General features: G+C 39.2%; 1 long non-coding RNA gene across 2 annotated transcripts in view; it reads right to left on the bottom strand.

Moving 5' to 3' along the window:
- Positions 1 to 425: 425 nt before the first annotated feature.
- Positions 426 to 8,074, bottom strand: part of LOC122989814 — an 18,892-nt gene continuing 11,243 nt past the window's right edge. The window contains exons 2-4 of one of the 2 annotated variants that reach the window (XR_006405174.1): positions 5,838 to 6,438; positions 1,877 to 1,940; positions 426 to 811 (exon numbers count right to left, since the gene is read on the bottom strand). This is a non-coding gene — a long non-coding RNA (uncharacterized LOC122989814). Of the gene's footprint in view, positions 812 to 1,513; positions 1,941 to 5,837; positions 6,439 to 8,074 lie in introns of those variants that run through there. The other variant, XR_006405175.1, reaches the window with a different exon arrangement.

The following is an 8,074-nucleotide window of genomic DNA, read 5'->3' as shown; positions in this document are numbered from 1 at the left end:
TGTTTTCTTACCTGCAGACTGTCTTCCATCACTGTTTATATCTTTATGAGTCACTGATGGAAAAAAAGTTGCTCAGCTTCTTGTTTTTTTTTCACAGCTGAAATAAAACTAAATACACCAGTCGGCATCTTGAGATTTAAGTGTTACAACTGTTGTTAAATCTGACAACAAAAAGTTGGACTCGGTCTGACTCGGTCAGAACTTTCTTAAAAAGTTTTATTGGTGAAACTTAACACACACACAATAACACAACATACAGTATAAACACATATACGTACGACCACACATGTATAAAGTGAGACAATAATTACATTACACAGGCAGACGGAGGGAAGTTAAGCTTTACCTGAATGTGTGGTGCGTTTGTGTGTAAAAGTTGAGATGGGAATCCAGGGTGTTAATGTGAGCGTGTGTGATGTGAGCATAATAATAATATATTCACAAGAAGGATCTCCTCCAGATATGTTTAAAGACATAAAATACTTGACTGATATTTTGTGTCTAACGTGGCTCAAAAATACTTATATCATCTTCTTTATGTAAAAATCTAAAACCTCTGAATATGTAGATATTCTTGATTTCTAAAGTTTGACGTCTCCTCCTTCACTGTAAAGTTCATCCTCAGTGTTTGTGTTCTGGAGGCTTCAGGTTTCCACATCACACTTGTATAAGTTGAATACTGGACCACGATTGGCTCCAAACTAGTTGTGATGTCATAAATCCTGCAGGTACGTTCAGGTGTTAAACTTTAGATTTAAGATGAACTCAGAGAAACTTTTCCTCCTTCAGCAGATGAATGTGAAAACAAACTCTGCACAGAGAAGAAGAAGAAGAAGATCACAGTCAAGAAGAAGAAGAAGAGCATATTTATGAGATGAATGGGAAAGAACATATTGGCCTCCAGAGGACATCGTTATCCTCCATATCCATCGCCAGTAAACTGCCATAAAATGGAAAAAGTTCAAGTAAAGTATCCTGAGTAAATGTACTCAGTTACTTTCCTTTAGTAAAGAAGGTAAAAATGCTAATTTGACTGTTTAGTGATCAATCTCAGCCTTCAAGGAGGCCTTATAGGCTAGTTCCAGCTAGCAGAGCGTTTCCATGACGACAGCAGTAAACAAACATGGTGTATGTAGTAGGAAGGTGGGGTCCCCACTGCACCCCACTGATATATTTTTCAAACTTAGTTTTTTGTCATCCTCAAGGCGTCTAGTAAACAGATTTTCATGTTCCAGACTCAAAATATTGTCCCACGGGTGTGTTTGGCGGCCATCTTGGCGGCCATCTTGGCGGTCATCTAGGAGTTCTGACGAATGCAGAGACAGATGACCCCATTTTTCTATATATAATTTTTGCATGAGGAATTGATCGAGATGGTTATTGTAATGATTTTAATAAGTTTGGTACACTAAAACTAGAAAAATAAGAAAAAAAATCTAGAATTTACACTCAAAATCAACTCAAAATAACTCGTCTACAGATATACACAGTGTTATCACACAACCTGACATAAAAAATATGACTATGAAGAGCTTCTTAATGATGATGACTAAATATACAGCAGCACGATGAAAAAAATAGCATCGCTTAGCACCTCTGTAGCTTGTTCTGTCATGAAAGATTAAACTAGTAGTGGAACATCTTCCTTGTTATTTACTTGACTTATTTGACTCATATTTTGTTATTTTTCCCTACTCGCTGTCAATTTTAGCTGACGCCAGAGTTTGTGTGGACTGTATAGTTTGGTAAACAGTCGTTTTGCAAGATTTTGAGTGTAAATTAGTAGACTAGACTACATCTTTTCCATCTTTACTCTCTTTCCTCAGATAATCTGAGCACACTGCTGCTTTACAGCCAATACATTAAATTCTCTCACCTCAAATACACTTGCATCAATGCATAACTGGACCGGAAGCATCGTCTGATCATCTCCCCTTCACCTTCACTCAGTTAGAAAAGAGAAAACTTTCAGAAGAAACATTTTTTTTATTTTTTTTTGCAAATGAGGCCTAAAAAGAAAAAAAAAAAAAGGAGTCTGGTAAAGTAGAAAAGTAGAAAACTCCTGGCTGCCATTGTTCCACCTTCAGCTTGTCACCGTCTCATCACGGCTCATTGTGTGGAAGACAAAACCATCGAGCCCATTGATCAGTAAATCAGATTTCTGTACCGCACGCCGCAAACACAGATCTATTGTTTGTTGGAACAATATGGCAGTGAATGATGAGCTGTGTTACTGATAGCAGCGGCGCCGATAAACAACAGTCTGCATAACAATGGTCTCGCAGCCGCGGCGGGTTGAATGAGGAAAAAACCTCCTCAGTCACACAAAAAACACACACACACACACACACAAAAAAAAAAAAAAACGCTGGAAAGTTTCAGAGCAGAAATTAGCAGTCAAAGTGCAACATTATAATTAACTAAATACTCTGAGGCCATAAAAATTCCTTTCTCAACCTCTGCAAAAATAATTGCAGTATTATTTTCAGCTTTAATTAAGTGGCTAAGGCTTCTTTACAAGTGTAAAATTTTAATCCCTTTTCTAAATCCTATATAATTTAATGTGAGAGAAATCAAATAAATAAGAGGCTCTGGCTCTTCTGTGAGGAGGTTTGATATGGGTGATTAGGTGAGCACGGCGTGAAGAAGCCCATTAGGATTGTATGGTGTCATCACACAGCAGCTCCAGGCAGCGGCCCTAATCCACTCCTCAACCCGCCGCCGCCACCGCTGCCACCGCTCGCCATTTTCACTCCTACTGCAGCAGCAGCAGCGACGGCGGCGCCACGACGACGAGCGGCCATTGATTGATTTTTATCCCCCGTTAAGGAGACGGGAGGCAGATAAATGCCGAGGTAATGAGAGGCAATTATCAGCCGTGATAAGCTTTATTATGGAGTGAAAGTGTCCTCGTGTCGGGGAAAAGAAGAAAAGCTGAAAGAGTTTTCAGGATGATAAGTGATTTCAGTGTCACTGTAGAGGTCACGCACACACACACACACACACACACACTGAACATGTTTTAAATATAGTAACATAACTTTACATACTGTGTAGAGATAAGCTGAGAAAACCGGATTTCACACAGCATCTTGTTTATGTTTGTAGACCAGAAGACATTTATAAAACTATTTTCAGTGATTTACAAGCGTAGATGTACTTTCAATAAAAAAAGACATAAAAACAAGGGCGATAAAAATCACTTTACCTATAAACAGACTAATAGTTTTATTTCTTACATTTTTCTATTGCATTTGTGTACATTTTTTACAACCTTTAACTGTCTAATAATATTTTTAGAGATTATCATTAAAGATTTGTACATTTTTTACAGGTGCTTGTGTCATTTTTTTTTTATAATCTGGGATCCTGGAAGCTTAAGACTTTCTTAAATTCATAAATTAGATTTATAGCTTATAGTTTGTGCTAAAGTAAAAGGTGCTAAACTACTGCAGAAATTACTTTGTTACTCAGTCCAGCTCCGTCAAACAACAGTACTGTGCAAAAAGTTTAAGGCACTAAAAGTAAAGTGAGGATGCTTTAAAAGTAATGCTATAAATAATTTTTATTTATCACTTAAATTGATACAAAGTTGAGTAAACAGCAGTCCTCCTTCTGTGCAAAAATGTCTTTAAAAGTTTATCTGAAGCTAATATGAAGCTTCAGCGTCCAAATGAGTCAAATCAAGTAGATATCTTTCAACGTTACAGTCTTTTTAGTGCCAAAGTCCCTCTTTTTGTTACTATACTTCCACCTGCAGCTCAACAGGGAAACACAAAGAGGGAATTTGATGCTAAAAAGACCGTAAATGTGTCAGATATCCACTTGATATGACTAACTCAGACTGATGAAGCTGAATAGAAGCTTCACATCTACTTTTAAATGACTGTGTGGACACACTGTGGATAGCCTGTATTAGGGATGTGCAGAGAGCCCAGTATTTGTATTTGTATCTGTATTTGTTGAGGCAGCAAAATCATTTGTTTTTGTATTCAAATAAAAGTGTATTTAGGTTTAAAAAATCCTGTTTTTGTTTTTATTACGCTTTTAATTTGAGAAAATTAAAGTGTTACAATAAGTGTTCCCTTGGGAGCGCTTCATTTGTGTCAGTAGCTCAGCTTTATCTCTGGGTAACACCCTCAACTCCATGTGCGTCATGTAGCAGGTGGATATGACTCCCCTCACTGAGACCTGCTGATAGACGTCACAGCGGAGCAGAGGAGAGACACTGAGATAGCGATGTAACCGACCTGCGTGCTGGTATTTGACATCTTTTGTTTTTCTTCCCGAAAACAAATACTTTTTAAAATATTTGTATGAAACAAATATCCGTAAAAAAAAAAAAAACACTATTTGTGCTTTGCTTTATTTGTATTCAGGCACAACGCTAGCCAGTATGAACAGGAGGAATGATTACAGCGAGGAAAACTTCCTTCACCGTTCATATGAACACCTGACTGCTGGTTTAAGACGCTGTCTCCTGTAAATAAACAAATACACAAATAAAAATAACTGGTTACTGCAAACCTTCAGTAAAGGGATCCAGTCTTTCAGTGGATGAATTCCTTTTAAACTGTTCATCCTGCACCGATTCTGCTTTCATTTCGGGATCATGTTTGATGCCACGAAGGCTGACGAGCTATAAAGGTCTTATTTTATTTTGTTGATGGGTCATGAACTTGTCTTGTTGTGAACTCCTGACGGACGTGTTTGTAACTCTCTCTCTCTTTGAGGTGGGAGTTCACTATCTCAGCCGCCTGCAGCCGAACATACAGACTGTTGCGATACTGGTGTTACTGTTGTTATCTGATTCCCTCAGGAGAGATAAAGCTGCTGAGTGATTTATATATGAAAAAAAAAAAAAAAATCTTGAGAAGAATCCTTAACATGAGCTCATCAAACTCATGCGGGGAAAACCTCAAACGCACTTTTGATCAGACGGTTAAAAGTTTGATCAGACGTCTCTGATCGTCGTCTGATGAGTCGGAGGGGGGGAAGAGAGAATAACAGAACATTTTGATCCTGCAAATGAAATAAAGGTGGATAGTAAATAAAGACGGTGTTTCTTCATACAATATGAAAGAGGAATCAAAATCATGTCTGTGAAGTTTAGGGATGTTTTTTTTTTTGTTTTTTTCTGTTAACTGTGGTTCCAGGTGTTACCCTGAAATATGAATAAATGAATAAATCAGGTTTCTCTTTGAGGTGGAACACATCATTGACTAGACGGGAGGAGAAGTAGAAATGGCAGCTTTAATTGGCACATGTGACTGTTTTTGTTCTGGATTGGCAGTCGAGCCTGATGGAGTAGAAACTGTCTGACATGATGATCGGTTGATGTGAAGCCGGCGGCGGCAGCAGCAGCAGCAGCAGCAGCAGTCAAGCCTCTGGGAGCTCGGTCCATTACTGCTGCAGGTTTTCTCTGCTCAGTTCGGGGGGGGGGGGAGACAAACTGCTGCTGTCAGGTGAACAAAAAAAAAAAAAAAAAAAACTCGACTACATCAATCCTGCTCTCAGAAAGCTTCACTGAGTTTATGGTTCTGACTTCTGGTTTATAAAGCTCTTAATGGTCTGGCTGCTCCTGTGTAGGTCTGACGAGAAGTAGAGAAGCACCTCGGCTCAGCTCTGTTTAATCTGCTGCGACCGCGTTTAGCATCTAGAAGACGTTCGGCTGGTCACGCACGCTCACATTTAACCCTTTTAAATCTTCCCTTTCAATTAGAACAAACTGACAGTATCACATACTGTCACATATCTGCAGGGGTTGGCGTGGGATTCGGCAGGTGAGGGGAACCCTGAGATCCGGTGTAGCGGTGCTACGGTGATGAATGACTCACCTCAGATTGATTTGTACTGTGACCGTTGATGGACTCGTCTTCTTTGTGGACAGGCTGTGATCAGCTGACCTTCTTCTAAACACACATTTCTTGGCGTATTTTTCTGGATCCCACTGGTCCGAAGGAGGCCCAACCAAAGAAATGAACATCAGTGCTGAGACCTTGTTGATTTGTAGTGATGTTATTATATTATATTGTTCATTTCAGAGAATCTTCTTTCACAGTCAGAGCTGCTAACAGACAAAACACAAGTGCATATTTCCTTGTAAAGCAGCATCAGGCTCATTGATCCAGATCTCCTGATGATATCACAGAGTTATAGACGTATCCATTCAGTGACTGTAAAGAAAATACTCACAACCCAGTGAGATTACTGGCACCTATCAGTACAGATCAGCTGTGGATGAATCATGATGCTGAACCGAAACCCTCTACTGACCTGGTGTGTTATCCTCATCCTCATCCTGGAGCCGTCAGACCTGCAGGATTAGAGGCCCTGAGGGAAGGTCACTGCTGAGGGTCAGAGGTGATGATGAGGAGGCTGAGCAGGTATTTGTTGTTCCCTGTAGCTCCAGCTGCAGCTTCATCCTGCTGTCTGTGACTTTTACCAAGAAAACATATAAACACAGATTCACAAACTTATCTATCAGTCCTGCTGCTCCTCATGTTGCCTCGTAGCTCTTCAGCAGCTGAACGGATCTGAACTGCTCAGACTGAGAGAGGCAGAACTAAAGAATCTGGATTTACTGAAACTGCAGCTTGTTATCAGAACACAGTGTAAAAGGTCAATAACTTAAATCTCAGCGTGCACCTGTTTTCCAAAAAAAGGAAATAAAAAAACCTCTGTCTTGTGTCAGTATCAGTTTCTGTCAGCTGAGACAACAAGCTGCAGAATTCCCACACAAGTCATTTATATAACTCACACTTCAAATATTACTGAGTTATATATCGTACATCCGTCTACTGTTTATCAGAGAAAAAGCCTGGCGAATCAGTTTCAGTCTGAGACAATAATGTTACTGTCAGTCACAAATACAGGAGACAGAGCAGTGCGGTCATCTGTTGTTATTACCAATTACCTTTACCAATGTTATCATGTGGGAAATATATTTATAATGTTATATTATGAATATTACAAAACTTCAGAGATAAAACAATATTGTTCATCTGGTTCCAGCTGAATAAATGTCAGGAACAAACTGACTGAAGGTCAGCAGATGAATATCAGCTCCAACAAAGAAAAGTTTTGCAAGTTTCATTCACCACAAACGTAACCAGACACGAATATCTCATATTCTGGCTGAAGTTTTCAGCGAAGTTAAGTCATAAGAGCGGAAACACAGACAGCACCAGTCTGCCATCACAACCCACATAGTGGTCGGAGGGGGGGATTACCATTACCCAAAAATGAACTTGCTTGAAATTATCACGTATCAAACTGCCAATCAGATTTATTTACTTATTAATTAAAAGGTGCCTGAACGCCTTTCTGGATGGTTCTGGCCCACTTTAACTCCCGTATATCTGCTTGTTTCAGATCTTCATTGAAGCAGTATGCTAACACTGATTTCATCATTTAATACAAATTTTCCCCAAATCAAAACATTTCTTACAACTTTTGTACCTGTTTGTTCACAGTTGACCATTTAGTAACTCGCTCTGTCAAACTGCAACTGTCCAATCATAGCTCAGGTCAATAACTTAGTACAAGTACCTCGAGATTGTACCTAAGTATAGTACTTGAGTAAATGTATAGGGATGTTCCACCTCTGGGATTAAATAGTGTTTGTCAAATGTTAATATGCCTGACTAACCAGCTTACTACCCATAATAGAAACCCAACAAAGGAACAGTTAGCATAACATTAGCATCACATCCTCCAGATTAAACAACAAGATATGTCGTGTGTGTTTCTGATTTAACAGCAGGACAGCAACATTTGTGTCTGTGCCTTCAATAACCGTCACTAATCATAGTTTTCTGATCTTACATGGCTGAGGTTAAAGGTGCAGTGTGTAGAATTTAGCGGCATCTAGCAGAACAGATTTAGCAGAAATGGAATATAATATTCATAAGTATGTTTTAGTTAGTGTGTAATCACCTGAAAGTAAGAATCATTGTGTTTTTGTTACCTTAGAATGAGCCTTTATATCTACAGAGCGAGCAGGTTCTCTTCCACCACGTTGCACCGCCAGCTCATCGTTTATCTGTCCGGCTGCAACTTTACTTTTTTGGTT

Source organism: Thunnus albacares, chromosome 10 (assembly GCF_914725855.1).
Source record: "Thunnus albacares chromosome 10, fThuAlb1.1, whole genome shotgun sequence".
NCBI lineage: Eukaryota > Metazoa > Chordata > Actinopteri > Scombriformes > Scombridae > Thunnus > Thunnus albacares.
The sequence above is the reverse complement of the archived record's forward strand: the minus strand, read 5'-3'. Positions and strand labels throughout refer to the sequence as shown.